General features: G+C 47.3%; 1 protein-coding gene across 1 annotated transcript in view; it reads right to left on the bottom strand.

The window, feature by feature from the left end:
- The window catches only part of OSBPL3 (oxysterol binding protein like 3), a 206793-nt gene extending 185700 nt beyond the window's left edge, over positions 1–21093 (bottom strand). The window contains exon 1 of the mRNA XM_055143981.1: positions 20789–21093. The gene's annotated coding sequence lies outside the window, so the exon portion shown is untranslated. The remainder of the gene's footprint in view (positions 1–20788) is intronic.
- Between the last annotated feature and the right edge of the window lie 667 nt (positions 21094–21760).

Here is a 21760-nt window from a genome sequence, read left to right as displayed (position 1 = left end):
AATGGTTAGAATATCTCTCTCTAAAAAATCATGAATCCACAAAATATATAAGTAGCCTGGGAGGGAACTGACTACGCAAAGTTTGCAGCAGCTTTAGAGCTGGACATTTACTCATTCACCAAGCACTTAGCCACATTCACTCAACAGTAACTGATGGATAAGCATCCATTATTCTTGTCTGTCCAGCAAATGTCATCCTGGTACTACCACCTCAATCTCCTGTGGAAACTTATCTTCATAGGAAACACTTGAAGCATCCAGTCAGCAATAGTCCTACTTACTCTGGCTCCCAGCTACTGATGCAAGGCTAGAGGATGACCAAAGGCACAGACAATCACAAACAAGAGAATTCATAAGGAAAAGCCCTCCTGAGAATGAAGCCTGATGAAAACAGGATAGACGATGACAGGAAACAGCACCCCAACCAAACGACATGGTTTGAGCACTTAGGTGCAATGATGACTGAAGTTGGAATAATATTGAATTGTTTAACAACACAGAACTATAATTTTTCTTTTAAGCTGGGTGGGTTTTCATTATTTGAAAATGAAATATTCAAATATATCATTACTGCCTTATTCCTTTAAACCCCTTTACAGAAATTATCCTTCAGCATTCTCAATTATTTTTTTTAATTTATTTTATTGAGTCACCAAGTGGAAAGTTACAAAGTTCTCAGGCTTATATCTCAGTTATACAATGCTCAAACACCCATCCCTTCACCAGTGCCCATATTCCACCACCAATAAAAACAAACAAAAAACAAACAAACAAACAAAAAAACAGTATACATCCCACACCTCACCCCCCAACCCCCCACCCCGTGCGTGAGTGATAATTTCACTTCCTTTTCTCTTTACCTTGAGCATTCTCAATTATTAAGAAAAAATTTAAAGAGTCTTTTGAAATGGAACATTCTGAGAGATGGAGATGAATTAAGTTTCTCCTTTATTGTTCCCTGAATCTTAAGTCTTTTGATGACTACATTATTTCCTTCCACAAAGGAAAAGAAGCTTCCTGGTGTAAATGATTATTTATACCGGATTCTAATACGGGTTGTCTGAGGCTTTAGAACACCAAAACTCTGTCTGTTCAGCTCTGCTTTGTGGATCCCAGGAAATTACAGGATGAAGTGAAATTTGAGTTTTGTTGCTTGAAATAGTTCCTTTCTCCTCAACAATGGAAAGGAGGAAAACACAGAAAACAAGAGTGTTTGTATTCTACAAGCTTCTCTTTCGCCCCCTTTTCTCCATGAAACACAGGCCAGATAAGTGGTCAAACACTGGTACAAAGGGGTGACGTCAGCATTCGCATCCATTCTGCGGGTTTTTAACTTCTACACATGAAATCTCCCTCTGACAGGAAAACACAGACGTGATATGGCAATGAACACAGGAATTTCTGGACAGTTCTTTGCCTCCTTTAGCTCTGGACACACAATCCTGCCTACATACACACACATATATACACACTGAACTCACATCTCACAGTCTGCTCACAGGATGGCATGAGGAGGAAGCTGTTGACCCAGGATCTGAACAGCAGAGTCTGACAGCATGAAACGAAAGGACAGAGCTAGAAGTCTAAAGAATCTGGCACTGGCCCCAGCTTTGCCACAATGACATTTGACAATGGCAAAGCCACTCCATCTTTCAAGAGCTGAAGTGAACTGGTGTTTTTCACTCAGGGTGATGACTCAAGTAGATGGTGAAATGAATTTAGTAGAACAGATCAACTTTTTTTTTTAATTATTCTATAGTATGGAGTGAAGCTACTAGCCTCACAGGCAGCTGGCGTACAAGTTTGGTCCCCCAGAACTAAATATGCAGGTCCCGCCCCCTTTCTGCCCAGCATTTCCAAGATGATTCCTGAGCACCACCGAGTGTGGCCAAAACCAAACAAATGAACAAAAACGTTTGCCTTGTATTTGGCCCATCCCTGGCCCTTGCACACCACTAGGTGCAATATTATTTTACTAACTGTAGCACTGCACTGTATCACTGTAGTCCCGTTGCTCATCGATTTGCTCGAGTGAACACCAGTAATGTCTCCATTGTGAGACTTGTTACTGTTTTTGGCATATCGAATACATCACGGGGAGTTTGCCACGCTCTGCCATGCAGGTGGGATACTCTCGGTAGCTTGCCGGGATTTTACTAACAATGATTATTATTCTATTTCCAATATTAGTAGTATTTTTTGTGTTGGGAGGGACCACATCTAGCAGTGGTCAGGGCTTTGTCCTGGTTCTGTGCTCAGAGAACTCTATGGGGTTCTGGGGATCAAACGAGGTCCTCTGTGTGCAGAACAAGCACTTTCCCTACTATCCTGTCTCTACCCCGTGACTCAGTCTTTTGCCTACTCAACCAATGCTTGTATTTTTAAAGAAGTCCCTGCATCAATAGCGCCTGGGAATGTGCTAGATAGAACAAAATCTAAGTTTCACAGTAGAGGACTACTATGTCAGAACTCTGGGGTGCTGGCCCAGCAACCTGTGTTTTATTTACTTTTTTTTTTTTTGGAAGGGAAGGTCACACTCAACAAGGGTGTTCAAGGGCCCCTCCCAAGTGTGAGATTGGGGCTCACTCCCATGGGGAGATCATAGAGTGCTGGTCCTCCTGCATGCAAACTCTCCCTGGCATCAGCAACGTGTGCTTGAACAAGCACCCAGGATCATTCCGAAGCTGCCCTTCACAACCACAGCCCCAGGGATATTGACAGATAACCAAATCCCATCTGCAAGGACCACATTCTCCAGCTGGCCGCCTGCCTGGCTAGCTAATCACCTGGCTCTCATTTCCTCCAGAACCCCCATTAACTGGAGCATTCACACCATGACTCAGAGAAGGGGACAGAGAAAACAGGCGGGACTAGCCTCTGGGTGGTAGGAAAGTTCAAGCAGTGCCAGGTCTCGGCAGGAGAGAGCCAGCCAGAGCAAGACCCATGCGGCTGGCTTCCCTGCCTCCAACACGATGATTTTGCCAAGGAATCCTTGAAGCTCCTGGCAATGAAGGAACATCAGGATTCCTCTTGGGCCCACATACTGCACATTTTACAAGCACGTACATTCCAACAACCTAGCGCCTGTCAGAGGACAATGTGGGTGAGAAAAGGGCAGGTTTCCTAAACTAACACGAATCTGCATGTGCTCATGAAATATGGGGTCTCTCTCCAGATCCCAGGACAGAGAACCAAAGAGACTTCCAGTCCATTCATCGAAAAACAAAGGATGCAGAACTGAAAGTGACAATCAAACTGAAATGTTATGTTGGCCCCTGGGATCCCTGTCTGGGAAAACAGGAAGTGCCAGCTGGCGGGATGAAGTACAGGATGGTCTGAAGGGGTCCACACAGCCCTTTCTCTGAACCACTGTGATGAGAATGTTCCTTTTTTGCCGGTGCTGGGGCCTCGCAGGCAGTGCTCAGGGAGCCTGAGGGCCAGTCCTGGTGTTGCTGCTCAGTCCAGGAGCTGCTCAGTGCCAGAGCTACACCAGGCCATGCCGAGACCAGGAGGTGTGGGCGATCACAGCTGCCAAATATGCCCTCCCGCCCTTTAAGCTTTCTCCCAGGGGCTGCCCCGACTTTTACTTTTGACACCTCATTATTGGTCTTTCTCTTAGCAACACAAATACTACAGACTTCAGACAATGCTAGAGAAAGACCCAGTTGAAAACCTAATTAGGGTGAAACTTCACACTCAAGTCTGTATACACAGATACTTAACAAGGTAAATGAGCTGCTCTAGGAGTATCCAAGGAGCAGAGGCAGGGCCAGAACAATAGCACAGCAGGCAGGGCATTCGCCTTGCATGCAGACAACCAAGTTCAATGCAGTAGGACCTTCACATGGGGCAAAGATTTTAATTTGATTATTGTCTTTGGGGTCTCCCCAGCAGTGCTCAGAGAACCCAAGAGCCATGCCCAGAGAATCTCTGTCTACTGGGCTGGGGGTTGGATATGAGGGCCTGACAGTAACTGTGGTGTTGCCCGTGGTGTTCCAAACTGGGGTAGGCAAGGCAAGAGCCCTAACCCCTGTGCTATCTTTCCGGCCCCTGGGGCCAGAATGGAAAAAGCATGAGCACGGAGGGATGCAGAGTTCTGTCTGCTGAGGGAGAGGACAGATCGTGGGAATGGGAAGGCACAGCAGGGCCTCTCTGGCCACCACGCCCCCCCACCCCACCCCCACCAACTTTCCATGCCAGAGAACAAGGCTGCATCACTTGGCCTGGATATCAGCTACAAAAATGAATTGTTTTCATGGAGGATTTATCATGTGTTCCTTAACAGGGAGGGAAAATGAGCTGGACTTTTTCTTTTCTTTTCTTTTCTTTTTTAATTGAATCACCGTGAGATACAGTTTCAAAGCTTTCCTGTTTGAGTCTCAGCCATACAATAATCAAACACCCAACCCTCCTGAGGTCAATCAGAGACGGGTCCAGCGTGTGCACGCAAGGGAGCTGGTGGCCTGAATGCTCCTTCATGGGTGTCTGGACTCGGCGGAACTCAGTGTGTGAGTGTAGGGTTTGTCAGTACACTGGGGGCCAGACGCCTCTTTGATCAGAGGATGGTAGGAGAGGGGGCAGGGAGGTGAATGGAGAGCTGACACAACCTTCGACCAATGATTTATTCCTGAGAAACAACGTTTCTCTCTCAGCATATGCCTAGGTCTGCTTCTGCTTTTTGCTTGTTTCATTTGGGGCTGGAGGAGCACACCCAGCAGTGCTCAGTGCTGACTCATGGCTCTGTGATCAGGAATCACTCATTGGGAGGCTCAAGGGACCATATGGGATGCCAGGGAACAAACCCGGGTTGGCCACATGCAAGGCAAACATCCGACCCACTGTATTATATCATTCCAGCCCTGCTACCTCATTTTGAATTGCTCCTTTATTTACTAAGCAGGCCCTATTGATGGACAATTAGATTTGAAATATTCTGTTTATTGAAACAAAAATATTTGTTTCAATTGCAGTAATTCCTATGTTCACTGCAGCACTATTCACAGTAGCTAAAACCTGAAAACAACCCAAATGCCCAAGAACAAATGACTAGATAAACATATACACAATGGAATACTACTCAGCCATAAGAAAAAATATGAAGTCATGTGATTTGCTGCCACAAGGATGGAACTAGCGTGCAGCACACTAAGTGAAGTCAGTCAGATGGAACGGGCAGATACAAAATGATCTCTCTCAGGTGAGAACGTAAAGAAACAGTGAGGGAAGAGCAAATAACAAAGGCAACAGAACCAAAAACTGGTCTACAGAACTGAGCTTACCGATTGCAGAGGGCAGCGGCTGAGGAAGGGAGCCTAAGACAGTGGCAAAGGGTAGCAGACACTGGTGGAGGGTGTGGTGTTGGGACACTGTGTGCGCAGAACACTATCAGGAACAGCATTCTAAATCACAGTTCCTAAATAAATGGTTTTAAACAGCAATAAATAAAAAATTAAATTTCCACTTAGCAATATATTTGGAGGGAAGAATTTAAAATGAGTAAGGTTCAGAATAGTATAAGTAAAAATGTTATGATTATAGAAAATTATGGTTTCTTATTATGTTAAACTGGGTTGGAGTGATAGCACAGCAGATAGGGCATTTCCCTTGCACGTGGCCGACCCAGGTTTGATTCCTCTGCTCCTCTCTGAGAGCCCGGCAAGCTACTGAGAGTATCTTGCCCACACGGCGAGCCTGGCAAGCTACCTGTGGCATATTCAATATGCCAAAAACAGTAACAAGTCTCATAATGGAGACGTTACTGGTGCCCACTCGAGCAAATCGATGAGCAACGGGATGACCGTGACAGTGATACAGTGATAAACGTTTTACATGTATTGTAAAATAAATGTAAATATGTACATTATTGTGTGCATTTGCCTATCTATAAAAATTAATAGAATTGCTCACCTTGTTTCAGAGTAAGCAAGACATAGTGATAGCTCAGACTATTGGAGCGCTTGAATGCCTGGCACGCCCAAAGCCCCGAGTACCATATGCCTCCTGTGAACATCGCCGATGGTCCCCTTAGTGGCCCCAGCACTGCTGAATCCGAGCAGCACCACCTAGCCAGGCCCAAGCACTGAACTATTGTGCCCACACTACCAAGTGGAGTGCAGTAGCCCCCAGGGCCCCTTGAGCACTGCTGGGAGGATCCCTCAAAACAAAGAGTGCACATATTAGCGATTCTGATAAACATGAACACTGGCTCTCCACAAGTCTCTGCCAACAGAATTTCACATGTTGTATTAAATGCCAATCTGGTAGGTGAGGCGCAGCATCTTACTAAAGTTTTCGTTTGTGTTTCTCTTTTTGTGAGTGAGCTTCAAGTTTCCCCACGCTGAGACCCCTCTGTGTGCGGTACTGTAAGCTCAGTGTCGGGATGCTCTGCCTCTGGAGTATCTGGCATCGGGTGCAGGTCGGGCTGCATCAAGGTGCAGCCAAGTGGCAACAAATTAATTTTAATTAAACAACTGATGAGTGAATGATACCTCAAACCTCCTTTTGTCCTAGAAGAAGAAATTTTCTCTGACTTTTTCTCTGCCTGTCCCCCCTGAGAAAGCAAGAAATTAATCTTTATGACAAACACTTTTCTATGGCAGGAGAGAAAAAAAATTAGTATCCCTACAAAATTTTCAGAGTCCCGTATCTTCTCGCTATGCTAGTTGTCCAAGCCACAGTTTTCTGTTTGTTTGTTTTTTGGCAGAGGAGTCACACCCAGCAATTCAGGGGTTACTCCTGGCTCTGCACTCAGGAATTACTCTCCTGGAAGTGCTGGGGGACCACCATTTGGGATGCCAGGGACCGAAGCCAGGTCAGCTGCATGGAAGGCAAACACCCTACCTGCTGTACTATCACTCCGCCCCAAGTCACAACTTTCAACAATGTCTTCACCTTATTGGTTCTTCACAGCTTTATTGCTTGTTGGAAAGTTTTGTAGAAATTTTGATTGTTATTCCTGGGTCTGGGTTGTTCCCTGGGTCTCATGTTCAAAGTGGCACTTCCCCGAGCAAAAAATTAAATGTTTTCCTCTTTAAATCAGTCACCTGCAAATCTCATTATTTCCCAGTAACAGGGACATCAAATCAAAGGGTAAAGAAAGATGACTTTTCGAAGGCCATGTGGGGGAAGGGAGTTGCGGGCTGAATGAGGGTTAGAGACTGAGCACAGCGGCCACTCAACACCTTTATTGCAAACCACAACAGCTAATTAGAGAGAGAGAACAGAAGGGAATGCCCTGCCACAGTGGCAGGGTGGGGTGGGGGGGAGATGGGATTGGGGAGGGTGGGAGGGACGCTGGGTTTACTGGTGGTGGAGAATGGGCACTGGTGAAGGGATGGGTTCCCGAACTTTGTATGAGGGAAGTATAAGCACAAAAGTGTATAAATCTGTAACTGTACCCTCACAGTGATTCTCTAATTAAAAATAAATAAATTATAAAAAAAAAAGAAGATCAGGTACATTTTAAAAATATTACTACAAATTATACGATTTTTCTGAATCAGGACTTTCATCATAAAATGTATAATTTTGAAAAAAAAAAAAAGAAAGATGACTTTCCTCCCTAGCCCCAGCCTTTCTGTTATTGATTTATTGGCGTTCTTTATATATGGATGAAATTACATTGTTATAACACGGATTGCAACTGGTTTTCTAAACTGATTGATTTCCTTTTGACATCATTGGAGAAATGTTGGTCTTGCAAAAATTATTGCAGTCAAATGAATCAATCTTTTATTTTAAAGCTTCTTAATTTGGTGGCCTATCTTGAGAGAATTTTCCATTGCCATGAACAGCGATATGCTTTACGTTTGTCCTCATTGTTCTATTTTCCCCCCTTCCCCTTGCTGCTGTCACTGTTGCCAGGGGTCAGGGGTGGAGAGCACAAACATGCTTTACCATGGTGCTGGCCACCAGGCTCACACACCCACTGCTATGTGCAGGATGCATCCATTCTTGCTGTTTGAGCACTACTTGCTGGGGGAGGTATTTATCGAAGTGTGATGCAGTGCTCACACATATGCATCAAAGGACTGCACACCTGGCCTTCATGCTCACAGAAGTGCTGGCGAAGGATCCCATGCTTCAGTTACAAAGTCTGAACACGTGTGGCAGAATCCTGGCGAGCACACATCTGTTGAGGCATCACAGGCCCCAGACAAGCAAGCTACTGGGAGCGCAATCAGTGCACGGGAGCAGTATGGGGGATTGAACTGACAGCCTCGCGCTTGCAGGGCAGTTAGTTGTCTGTTGCCTCAGTGCCACTCCCCGGACCCCTCCTCATTGTTTTATTCTCTTTGCTTCTTTGTTTGGGGACCACACTAGGCTGTGCACAGGGCTTACTCTGTCTGCTCTCAGGGATCACTGCTGGGAGTACTCAGAGGGCCATACGGGGCACTAGGGTTGAACCTGAGTTGGTTGTGGAATTAATTTGGTGGCCAGAGTGACTTAAGGTTCTGGCTTTACCTTCTCATCTGACAGAACCAATGCTATGTACTTTCTCCCCGGGAATCCTGCAATTTCTCCCTCCACAGATCCTAGTTCCTAGGAGCTGATACTGTTTTGTCTTTCCTTTCCTCTCCTATGGTGACCAGCCGAGATCAGGGCTCGTGTCATTGTGCCTATACCCCCAGCCTCCTCTGGTGCTTACCACTCTCTGTAAGCAAACTCCCACCTAGTCACCTCCCTGTTCACTGAGCATTAAAAAAAAAAAAAAAAGGTTCTGATCAGGGCCAGAGAGATTGTACAGGGGTTAAAGCACTTGCTTTGCACACAGTCACGCTGGTTGATCCCAAGCATGACTTATCATCGCTGCAGAAAGGCCAGGAATGCCCCCTGACTACAGAGGCCCAAAAACTAACAGCAAAACATTCTATTACAAACTTTAGGAGCCACCGGAAGGGATCCCAATCTTTTTTTGCTATTCCCAGCCCCCATCACTTTTCCTAACTCACTGTCCATCATTCCATCACAATTGATAGCTCACCATGAGCCCCCTGCCCGGAACTTCCTCTGTTGCCCTCCATCCCCTTCCTTCTTTCTCCAGCCTGTGTCCTTCAAGACTTGACTCAAATTCACGCCTGTCAACAAAAGCATCTTCCATGCTATGCTGGGCTCAGAGAACCCTTCGCCCCCTCTTGTACAGCCAGCACCACACCCTGAGCTCTCACACTTGTGTTTTTTGGGGTTTTGGGGGTTTTGTTTTGTTTTTTTCTTTTTGGGTCACACCCAGAGATGCACAGGGGTTACTCCTGGCTCTGCACTCAGGAATTATTCCTGGTGGTGCTCAGGGGACCATATAGGATGCTGGGAACCGAACCCTGGGTCAGCCTCATGCAAGGCAAAGCCCTACCCACTATGTTATTGATCCAGCCCCCTCCCAATTGCTTTTGATCATCTCTCCCTGACTGGAAAGAATCCTCCTGAGCAGGAGTTGGGGCTGGTGACATTTTACAGCTTCCTGTTTCTGTGTAACGTCTAATACCTAATAAGGTGGTTTGAAAAAGGCAAAAATGCCTTGGCCCCTGGGTTCTCAAGCTTTGATGTACCTCAGAATTATCAAACGGGCGTGTGAAAACAGGGACCAGCCCTTGCAGCTACTCATTCAATAAACCCAGGGTGTGGCCTGAGAATTTGCTGATGTGCTAATCTGGCTCTTTCCAGAACCACACTGGAAACCGGGGCCTGAGGCTAGACCTCAAACCTGGAATTGAAAGTCTCTAGAACCCGTGGGGGCAAACGACATCCAAAAATCTCACAGAGGAAAATCACCCCTGGAGCTGGGTGCCTTTCAGATGTGCATCTTCATGGGGTCCATAAATCTTCACCGGAAAAAGGCAGCTGGAAGGAATCCTCGGATTCCCGAGATAGCCCGCTCCAAGCAGAGGTGTTCTCTGCTCAAGGGTTGCCAGTGGGGACAGAAGGTGCCCCTTGCCCCGAGTTCTGTCATTCTCCTAGGTCACCGAATGTGAGGGGAACTGGATACTGAGAAAAGGTCAGTTCCAGGAACCCAGGAGAGGCTGGAGGGGTATAACCCACAATGGACAGCCAGGCTCTGTCACGGGAGGAAGGGCAGGAATGATCTGGTCCAGACACACCCAGGGCACCCACAGCATCTCTGTGACCTTTGGCCTCTCGGAGTCCATCAGGAGGCCTCTGACCTGCCTGGCACACAGGGACCGGGCCACCCAGGGCGGGCACAGCAGCACACTATATACAAAGACAAGAAGTTGCTCCCCATGGGGCCGGAGCCACTGCAGCGGGTAGGATGTCTGTCTTCCTTGCAGCTGACCCAAGTTCCATCTCTGATATCCTCATGATCCCTTGAGACCCCCAGGAGGGATTCCTGAGTGCAGAGACAGGAGTAACCGCTGAGTCATGAAAGTCCCTTAGCCGGGCACAGAGGATGTGCTGCCAGTGTCATATTTGTGGCTTCACTAACACAGACTGCAGCACCAGTGCCAAGAAAGAGCAGGGGGGCTTCCCCACTCCGAGGCAGCAGGAATCAATGGGCTTGAAGCAACTCTGAGCATTCGGGAAAGCCCAGTGGGTTTCCTCTCTCTTCCAGACCATCCAAGAGCCCTCACACAGGGTCCCTCAGATGTGACACTTCTGGACTGGTAAGGGACTTGGAGGTGGCAATGTTTTTCCCCAGCTGGTGACTTTGCTGGTGCACACGCTGTCAGTTCTCATCCAATCCCAGTTACGAAGATGGGAGAAACTCATCTTTATATTGCATTCCTTAACAAATATACAAACCGATGTGTAGTATCATGGAAAGCAATTACAGAGCTGGGGCATGTGGTAAAACCCTTCCTCCAGGGGCTCCATCCTGGCATAGCTGAGGGCAGGCCTGGGGGTCCCCCAAACACCACTGAGTCGAGCTCTAAGGTCCCCATTTAGAAGAAAGAAAGAAAGAAAGAAAGGAAGGAAGGAAGGAAGGAAGGAAGGAAGGAAGGAAGGAAGGAAGAAAGAAAGAAAGAAAGAAAGAAAGAAAGAAAGAAAGAAAGAAAGAAAGAAAGAAAGAAAGAAAGAAAGAAAGAAAGAAAGACCAGAAAATCCTCCTACTCCACCCTGCAAGGCATCCCTCCACTTCCTTCTCTGAATTCCCCAACCTTGTTCTTCCTCCTGCTTCAGCCCATCAGCAGGTGAAACAGAGCCTGCAGGAAAATGGAACTTATCTCTCCAGGGTCCCAATTAAAATCCAGACACTCTCCCTTTGAGCCACAAATTCCCACTGTGATCAATGAATTCTCAGTGACTATTAACATCTCTATCACTAGCTAAACAGTAAGCGACTTGAAGGCAGGGTCGGTCGGATCACACCGTCTAAAGCCCTTTTACAATACCCAGCTAGTATGTGGCAGAGCCCAAGCTCAGTAATTGCTAATGAAGGACCAGAGAGATACAGGGGGCAGGGCACTTGCCTTGCACAAGGCAGACCCTTGCTTTGCTCCCTGGCACAAAATATGATTCCCTTGGGGTCAGAGCAATAATATAGCCGGCAAGGCACTTGTCTTGCATGCAGCCAACCCAGGCCTGATCCCCAGCATCCCATACTGTCTCCCTGAGCACACTCAAGAGTGATCCCTGAGTGCAGAGCTAGGAATAAGCCCTGAGCACCAAATATGGTTCCCTGAACACTTATAAGAGTGATTTATACCAAACATAATGACCTCTCAGTGTCTGTGTTGCAAGCTATAATGCCCAAAAGTAGAGAGAGAGTATGGGGAATATTATCTGCCATGGAGGCAGGGGGAGGGTGTGGGAAAGGGGGGTATATTTGGGATATTGGTGGTGGGGAATGTGCACTGGTGGAGGGATGGGTGTTTGATCATTGTGAGATGGTAACCCAAACATGAAAGCTTGTAACTATCTCACGGTGATTCAATAAAATTTTAAAAATTTAAAAAAAAAAGAGTGATTCATGATAATAGAGGCAGGAGTAAGCTCTGAACACCATCAATTGTGGCCCACAAACAAACAAAAATATATATATGTATGATAGCACAGCGGTAGGGCGTTTGCACAGCGGATGACCCATGTTCGATTCCTCCGCCCCTCTCGGAGAGCCCAGCAAGCTACCAAGCGTATCTCGCTGGCACGGCAGAGCCTGGCAAGCTACCCGTGGTGTATTCGATATGCCAAAAACAGTAACAATAAGTCCCTCAATGAGAGACGTTACTGGTGCCCACTCGAACAAATCGATGAGCAACGGGATGACAGTGACAGTGACAGTCACAGAGACACTTACATTATACTAATTAAATAATGAACAAAAATCTACACAATCTTCATTCAAGGGAGGCACTTCATGTTTAATACGCTTAGGAGATTAAAAAGATTTCATCTCTAAATATTTCAAAATCACAGCTCACCACAAATGATTTAGAGGTTTATTTTATAAGACTAAAATTGTAGCTTAATAAAATAATAAAATAAAATAATAAATTATAACTAACTTTCTTGTAAATATTACATCAAGGCAGAAAATAAGCATGACTTATTTTTAATAGTACTCTTTAATAATACTGTGTTTGCATACATAAATAGGGAAATACATTGAAAAATAGGTGACCCACTAGAAACACAGTTTAATCTTTTAACCCTAAAGAGTAAACAAAGTAACGAATTTGATTTTAAACTAACAGGCATAATTCCCTGATGATCCCTTTTTGAGCAGATCCTTGAAAAATGGTTCTGTCCTGTTCTTACATTCAATCTATTTTTCAATTCCGGTCCTATCTCACACAATGTCAGAAATCACAGAAAGTCAATCCTCCAGGGTCAACTGTCTGGTCCAGGCCCTGCAGAGAACTGAGTTTATCACTTCAGCTCTCATTTTTTGAGTAAAGACAGCAGCATAACTTTCATGTAAAGAAAATTTTATAGGGTCAAAGAGATAGTGCAGCAGATAGGCGTTTGCACTGCACATGGCCAGCCAGGATTCAATTCTGGCACCACATATGATCCCTCAAGCATCGCCAGGAGCCATCCCTGAGTGAAGTCAAGAGTCACCCCTGAGCAGGGAGGGAGGGAGGGAGGGAGGGAGGGAGGGAGAAAAAAGTTCTTATATAAAAGTCACTTGGTTCTTTGTTGTAAATATACTTATTAGTATCACTGTATCACTGCCATCCTGTTGTTCATCGGTTTACTCAAGCAGGCGCCAGTAACATCTCCATTCGTCCCAGCCCTGAGATTTTAGCAACCTCTCCTTACTCATTTTTCCCAACAACTGGAGGCTCTTTTCAGGGTCAAGGGAATGAGACCTGCTATTGTTACTGTATTTGGCATATCAAATACGTCACGAGGAGCTTGCCAGGCCCTTCCATGTCTATAATATTACTATCCTCAAAGAATTCTTTTCCATTCATATTTCAGGGGTCTTGGGACCAATAATATTCTGACTCCCAAATAGATATAAACAAAGCAATATTTTTTTTGCTTTTAGGGTCACACCCAGTGATGCACAGAGATTACTCCTGGCTCATGTACTCAGTAACTACTCTTGGTGGTGCTCGGGGGACCATATGGAATGTGGGGAACCAAACTCATGTCGGCATGTGCAAGGCAAATGCCCTACCCGCTGTACTATCGCTCCACCCCCCCATCCCCCAACAAAGCAATTTCAAAGCAAGTCTAAGAAAAATTCAATTTCACAATATAAACAAGGTGACTAAGAAAAAGAAAATAATCACTGTGCTTTCTGTAATTTTTCAAAGATGAAGGAAATAGTTTGTCAACTTTAAAATAAAAGAATTAGATAAATAAGAGAGCAGTTTTCTACTTCCTTATGCTATAATACTTTTTATTTGTATATAACACTCTCACATGAATGAAACAAACCAAGGAATCACACCAAAAGACCACAGACAACATGCTACAATCTTCTACAAACATTTTAGTACAAATCAATATTTCCATATCTGTTTATATAGGCACAGTCCCTTATCCTTATATATAGTCCCTTTTATATAGGCACAATCCCTTATGGAGAACACTTCTGGAGCCAGAAATAGTAGAGTGGGTAGGGTGCTTGCCTTGGTTGTCACTGACCCGGGTGTGATCCCCAGTTTCCCTTATGGTCCCCCGAGCCTTCCAGAAGTGATTCCTGAGCGCAGAGCCAAAAGGAACCCCCAAGCATTGTCAGGTATGACATCTCCCCCTAAAAAATAATAGAAATGACTTTACTTCAAACTTTTAAAATGAGTGCATCCAGCAAGTAATATGCTTGCCTTGCAAGTGACCAACCCAGATTTGATCCTCAGCATACTATATGGTCCCCAAAGTGTCCCCAGGGGTGAACACTGAGCCAGAACTAAGCCCTGAGCACCATAGTGTGTGGCCCAAAAAACAAATTGAAAAAAAAAAAAATTCACACAGAGCCAAGAATAAATCCTGATGGGCCACAGCAATAACTGAGTGGGAAGGGTGTTTGTCTTGCATCTGGTTGACCCAGGTTCCATCTCCAGCATCCCATAAGTCAGTCCCCAGATGACCACCGGGAGTTAATTCATAAATGCAGAGCCAGAGTTATCCCTGAGAATCACCGGGTGTGCAACGCACCCCCACCTGCCCCCCAAAAAGTAAACCCTGAGCACAGCAGGATGTAGCCCAAAAACAAACAAAAAATAAATAAAAATAAAAGTCAGTGAGTATCCAACTCTTAGAGTACATCTCAGTACAGCCTAGCCACACTGTCAGAGCCACTCAATGGCCACATGTGAGTGACAACGGCTGCCACATGGACACCATATGGAAAAAGAGCTTTAACAACGCCATGACCTCATCATCCCTTCAGGTATGATTAACTCACAGGCAGCCTCAGCACTTCCTGTCCACCTGGACTAGTTTGAAGCAGGTGGAAGAATCAGAGCATTTCATTCATGTGCAAATGTCCTTGATTAACTCAGTGTTGGGTTGAGTCTTTGTTTTTCCTTTTTTTGTGGGAGGCGGAATGAAGCCCATATCTGGTGGTGCTTAGGGCTTATTTCTAATTCTGTGCTCAGGGATCACTCCTGGCAGTGCTTGGGGGACTGTCTGAGGGTGCCAGGGCAAGCACCCCACCCTCTGTTCTGTTTTGGCCCCAACTCATAATATTTTAATAGTTCAAACTGGTATGCAACCAATGAACTATCAGTACTGTTTCTATGTTTAAAATGCCAGTGTTGTTTATTCAGTCAAAGTAGAGTTCACATTTCACTGCAAACTAAGCCCAAATATATCCCTGGGCCGGAGAGAGAGTACAGAGGATAGGGTGTTTACAGCTGATCAGGGTTTGATCCCTGGCACCACACATGGTCCCCCCACTGGGTGAACCCTGAGTTCAGAGTCAGGTGTGGCTCCCAGCATACCTCCTCCCCTGGCCCCAAATTTTTTTAATGTGACAGATTCCTCAGTCAATAAAATACTAACAAAAATTTAGTTTAAGGCTGGGGAGATGACAGCTCACAGGCTGGGCATATGCCAGGCAGGCACTGGGTCCCGGTTCAACCCAGGTGCCACGTGGCCTCCTGAGCACCACAGGGTACAGCCCTGATGGGCCCCAAAGCCACTGAGGACCACCTCTAAAAACAGTTTAAGTGCCCTACAGGTTTGGTATATTTTAATGACAACAGCATGAACACATCTCTGAGAAATTAATACCCATATGATGCAAGGCATTTATTCTACAATGCATTGTATATGGATTTGAGATCCTCATGCAATATTTCCTTGTTCTGACTGTGAGAACAGCCAGAATGGTACTCTCTGATTTAAAATAATTAGGATTTCTATTATTTCATCCTAAATGATGATGACATTCAAGTCACTGTCATCCCTTTGCTCATCGATTTGCTCGAGTGGGCACCAGTAACGTCTCCATTGTGAGAGTTGTTGTTACTGTTTTTGGCATATTGAATATGCCACGGGTAGCTTGCCAAGCTCTGCCGTGTAGGTGAGATACTCTTGGTAGCTTGCAGGGCTCTCCGAAAGGGGCGGAGGAATCAAACCCGGGTCAGCCACAAGCCAAATGCTCAACCCTCTGCGCTATAGCTCCAGGCCGAAACAAACAAACAAACAAAAACATTCAAGTATTGTGAAAAAACAGAAAACCAAATGTCACGCCCCAGCTACATTTTTCACAGAACACTCTAACTGACTCTCCGTCCATGCCCAGCGGCGCTCAGGTATAGTATGTCCAGCTCTGCACTCAGAAGCTGCTCCTGGGAGCCTCAGAGGATCCTCAGTGCTGGGAATCGAACCCAGGGCTCTCACATGCACAGTATGGGCTTAGTCCTTTGAGCCATCTTTCTGGCCCCATGGGGCAGAGGATTTTTGCTTTACTTCGTTACGCTTTGTTTGAGAAGGATGTAAGTTAGCATGCATTTTGGGTTTCATGAGGGAAAAACTGAAATTGACCAGGGTTCTGTTCTCTGGGCCTACTCCAGTCACTGGCTGGCACTGGTTTCCATATCTTCTTTTTATCAGGATTGGTACCTTCCAGGACATTCTTCTTGTTCTTCAGATAGAGGTAATCCTACTTGTTTTTAGGCCACATGCGGCTCTGCTCTGAGCTTACTCATAGCTCTGAGCTCAGAGATCATTCCTGGCAGTGCTCAGGGGACCACCTGGGGTATTGGGGATTGAATCCGGGTCAGACACATACAAGGAAATCCCTCTCTACCTGCTGTAGTGTCACTCAGCCTCAGTTCTGCTTGTCTCTCTTTTGTGTTGTTGTCAGGGTTGGTCTCTTTAGCTTTTGGAGGGGGAGGAGGGGAGAGCACAGCAGTGATGCCCAGTAGTCACTTCTGGCCGTGCTTAAGGGGCCACAGAGGGTGCAAGGAAATCAAGCCAGGGCCGCTGTGTTCAGGGCAGGTGCCTTACGGGCTGTAGTATCTCTCCAGCTGCCCTACTTGCTTCTTGCAGCAGCTTTCCACATAGCCTATCCTTCTACTCGGACACAAAATGGTTCAGTAATCACTACTTAACAGTATTATAATTATTTTTAAAGTATTATAATTATAGTATTATAGTTTTGACTATAAAAGCCTCCTAGAAATGTGTAGCAACAGAGCGCAGAATCTGAAATTGTTTCCTAACTATGATATTCTTTTTTTTTTTTTTTTTTTTTGCGATGCACAGGGGTTACTCCTGGTTCTGCACTCAGGAATTACCCCTGCCGGTGCTCAGGGGACCATATGGGATGCTAGGAATCGAACCTGGGTCGGCCTCATGCAAGGCAAACGCCCTATCCGCTGTGCTATTGCTCCAGCCCCATATTTCCTAACTATGATATTAAAGAAAAATAAGGGGGAAAAAATCCCCTGAATGAAGATGGTGCTAGGGCAATAGGAGAATGATATGAAAGGGCAAGAGGAGTAAGAGTTGGAGTGAAGGGGATGGAAAGACAGTAAAGCAGGCAGGGCGCTTGCTTTGTATGTAGCTGACCCGGGTCCAATCCCCAGCACTCCTTTATGGTCCTCTAAGAACCACCACAAATGCTCCCTGAGCACCGAGCAAGAGTAAGCCCTGAGCACCAAAAGGTGTGATCCAAAAAAACGAATAAACAAAAACTTGGAATAAGTATAAACCTGGTCTGAAGAGCAGTAATTGAGAAGTCTAGAAGAAAGTTTTCAGAGGACAGTGCCAGGGCGTTGATGAGTAAGAAAAGCATGTGGGGTAAAGTAAGCATATATACAGGCAGGGAATTACAAACAGTTCTCAATTATGCATGGAAGGTACTTTCTCCTACAGCTTCCTCCTTTCTGGGTAAGCAACACCCGAATCACTGCCGAGGGCATCTTGGCTGAAGGGTTTTCCCTTTCTCCCTAGAACACTCCTGAAGTGGAATTAGCAATTTGAAAACTATACCATTGCCAAGAAGCACGTTATAAATAAGACTGCAGATGATTCAGACTCTCAGACAGGGGTGAACATTCTGCTACCCCCCAAAAACTGGAATGGCAACATGAGAAAAAAAGAATCTTTAATTCCTTCCCATTGTCCCTTTTCTCCAACTTCTCCTGGGCCATACTTGCGATGCAAGAGTACAAGGAAGCACTGAAAGGTAGTTATTTAACTAATGCATAGTGGTTTCTTATTCTCCATCTAATGTATGGGAACAGAGGAACTATCTAGCTTTCCAGGGCTTTCCTTAAGAGGCATAAACAAAGTCTTAAATGTATTCAGAGTTCATTGACTACTGTGAATTGCATTTCTCTTTAGATACAGGTGAGATGCAAATGTAAGTGCAGGAGAAAGGAGAATTTCCCTTCCTCCTATATTAAAAGTCCCCTATCTACAAGCACCACAAACCATAAACAAAACCACAAAAAAATCAATGACACTAAGAGGCTCACCAGTTCAACAGACAGTTCTAGATATCAACTAGTGTGACACTCATACTGGCAGCAGAAAGTTTATAGACTGGAGCTGGAGAGAAAGCGAGTAGGCCTCCTGCTTTGCACACAGCCGACCCAGGTTCACTGGCACCTCACCTGGCCCCCAGAACCATGCCAGGAGTGACCCTCAACACTGAAGCCCTGAGCACAGATGGGTATAGCCCCCCCCAAAAAAAAAGTTAAAGGCTTATAGCCCAACCCTGGCTGCTTTTAATATGCTGTATCATTAGACTCAATCATAATCAGTTAACATCTCTTTAAATAGAGGGAGCAGGGGGAGGGAGCAAAGACTCAAAGGACTGTAAGTACATACTTTGCAGAAAGAGGCCTAGGTTCTACCCCAGGTACACAGTCCCCTGCTTGGCCCCAGCATCTCCAGGACTGACCCCCAAGCACTAAGTCAGGAGTCACCTATGAGCACCTCCAGATAGGTCCAAAAAACAAAATTAATAAAGGGAATAGGAGATAGTTTAAAATGGTAGTGGCTACTCTGAGTAAGAAAGACTAATAAGAACATCTAGCTTAACAATTTATTATTGACCCTTGGAAAGTTTCTGAGTGGAGGCTTCAGTGATACGGGTTCAAAAATGGAGAAAAGCTCAAAACCCAGTCTTACCAAGATGAAGATTAAATGAGATAATAAAGCTAACGGAGTCAGAAACTCTCTGGCCTACAACATAACTATAAGCTACTGTGGAAACTATCTCAATTATAAAACAAATCTTTTATTGATGGCTAAGGAATCACTCTGTTGCAGATATAGCTAAATGCCCATGGCTGTAAGTGGTTCAATGAAAACACTTTAGTTACTTGGATATAGCCCAACACCACAAAGAGAAAATGAGCTGAAATTCTGGTTCTGCCAGGATAATCTTGGGAAAATTAGTTAATCTGGTTATAAATAGCCAGTTAATAAAATGACTGCACTGTTCACTGAGGTGATTCTCACAGTTCCCAGGACATTATCTGGTTCTTACTAGATGTATAATCCACAGTAGTTCTTACGATTTATTCATTTTCCCAGTAGCAAGAAATAAGACAAGCGAAATGAAAAGCTAGCCGTGACGTCACCCGTTACTTCCTACTCTACAGAGAGGTTCCCATTCATTAACTCCATGAATACTTCTAGTAGCGAGGAGAGGACTGAGCAACACGGGCAAGGCCTGCGCTTTCCCGGAACCTCCGCCCTAGTGGCAGGAGGCAGCTGTGAACCATCCAAGGAGACCATTTCAGAGAGATGAGGGCATGAGGAGCACCCACCAGGGCGGTGTGCTAGCACGGGATGGTCCACTAAACTCGGGTGCATCCCATGCTAGCGGCCCAGGCCACCTGAGTGGTCTCTCCCTTCAGGGGGGACGGAAAAGCATCTCACCCGGTTCGCTGCTTTTAGAGTGGATGGTGGGAATCCAGATGCCAAGCCTACATGTTTACCTGTCAATGAAAGGATCTCTTACAGCGGCACCTTAAAATATTCCTAAATACCTCCATCCCAATAGTCAAACCCCCAGGGTCTTGGGGCCGGAGCGATAGTAAGACTTGCACACGACAGACCTAGGTTCGATCCGCGGCATCCCATATGGCCCCCACGAGGGCCCCAAGAGTGATTCCTGAGCGCAGAGCCCCGAGTAAGCCCTGGCCACTACTGGGTGTGATCCCCAAACAAATAAACTCCCACGGTCAGAGCGACATTGGGGAGGGAGGGCGAGGTGTTAAAAAATCTCAGTACAATTCCCCGACACAACGAAAGCAACCGTTTCCACGGCCCCGCGGTACCGAGTTCCGACAAAGAATAGTAATTTGTAAGACCGAGAAACGGAGAACACAAATGTACAGATGAGGTGACCGACAAGTTGCATTACGAGGGCGGCGCGCCCGGGGCCCGAGGAAATAGCCGAACCAGACGACGGTGCAGACCAGTGAGACTCCAGGGGCTGCACAAGCTCCCCAGAGCGTTGGGAAGCCCGAAGGGGCGCGTGCGCTCGGCTCGCAGCCCGGACACCGAGCAGCCGAGCAGGCCGGGCGAAAGGGGGCGCCTGCAAGGAGATGCGCGTCCCCCGGTCCCCGCGAAGCGCCCCATCCCGCGGATGTGGTGAAACCTAGCGCTCGGCCCAATTAAACAGATTTCCTGTGCCTGTCCCCGCGGCGCCGCGCCTCCCCGCTGCCCTGCATCCTCGGGCGGCTGCACCCAGGGCCCCGCCACCCCCAGCCGAACCGTCCCCCAAGGGACCGGGCCCGAGGGTGCGGTAAGCACCGCACCGGCCTCCAGCCCTCCACCCTAGAGACGATCCCCCCTCCTCGGCTCGGAGCTGGCGCCCCGGCCCGCTCTCCCCTTGGCGCCCCCGAGCCCGCGCTGCCCCCGGCTCCCAACCACACCCAGCACCAGTCGGGGCCGACGTCCCGGAGCTTACCTGCGCGCTCTGCAGCCGGGCGCCCGTTCCCCACTGTCTGGCTCCGAGGTTCGTGTCCAAACCCGAAAGACGCCCAGCCAGCTTCTCCGGTCTCCCCCCACCCCCCACCCCGCAACCGGCACACGCAGCTGACAGTTCCCGCACCAGCCACACAAGACGGGGGCGGGGACGGCCACGGACAGGCAGCCAGGCGGGTCCGAACCCAGGGGCGCCCCGCAGCCGCGCTTTGCTCTCCGGGCCGGACAGGACTCGCCCGCGCGCCGATCGCGCCGCCAGTTCCCAGTACTTTGCCCAGAACTTCTCGGTGCGCGCGGCCCGGGGATTAGCAGGAGGCGGGGAGCGGGAGGCGCGAGCGCGGGGGCGGGGCCTCGAGGCGAGGGCGGGAGGGGCGGCAGAGTGAGCCCCACCCCCACCAATCAGGAGTCGGATCCGGGAAGGGGGCGGGGTGCTGTGCTGGGAAGTCGCGGGGCCGTGCGGAGAGGCGGCCGCGGCAGTGGGGACTTGGGGTTGGCGACAGGTGTGCAAGGCAGAGAGGGAGGCGAAAGGTGCGGCGGGGCGGGGGAACTGGCAGCACCGAAGAAGGTGCGTGGGGCGGCGTTACCGTGCTGGACAGAGGGAGAAGAGCGGGCAGGGCGGGCTGGACGAGGAGGTTTCTGGAGGCACGTGTCTGGGACTGGGCAGGAAGGTCAGACCCAGGCCAGGTGGTCTGAGGAGGAAAAAACCCGTGGTAGACAGAGAATCTCTGGTTCTGGATGACAAGGGACACAAATGGCATGGACCGGGGCCGGACTCTGGGACCCTGGCATTCGGGATCCCAGCAGAGGGAGGGAAGTGGTTGTTGGGGTGTGTGATTCGTGTACAAAGGGAGGAAAGCCTCGAAGTGTAAGAAGCTATTAAAATGCAGCCCCTACCCCACAGGAAGACCCCCCAGCCAGACTGTTCAGTGGCTCCTCCTTTGACTTTCTGGAGAAG

Source organism: Sorex araneus, chromosome 1 (genome assembly GCF_027595985.1).
Source record: "Sorex araneus isolate mSorAra2 chromosome 1, mSorAra2.pri, whole genome shotgun sequence".
NCBI classification, from domain to species: domain Eukaryota; kingdom Metazoa; phylum Chordata; class Mammalia; order Eulipotyphla; family Soricidae; genus Sorex; species Sorex araneus.
This window is presented reverse-complemented; position numbering and strand designations above follow the sequence as displayed.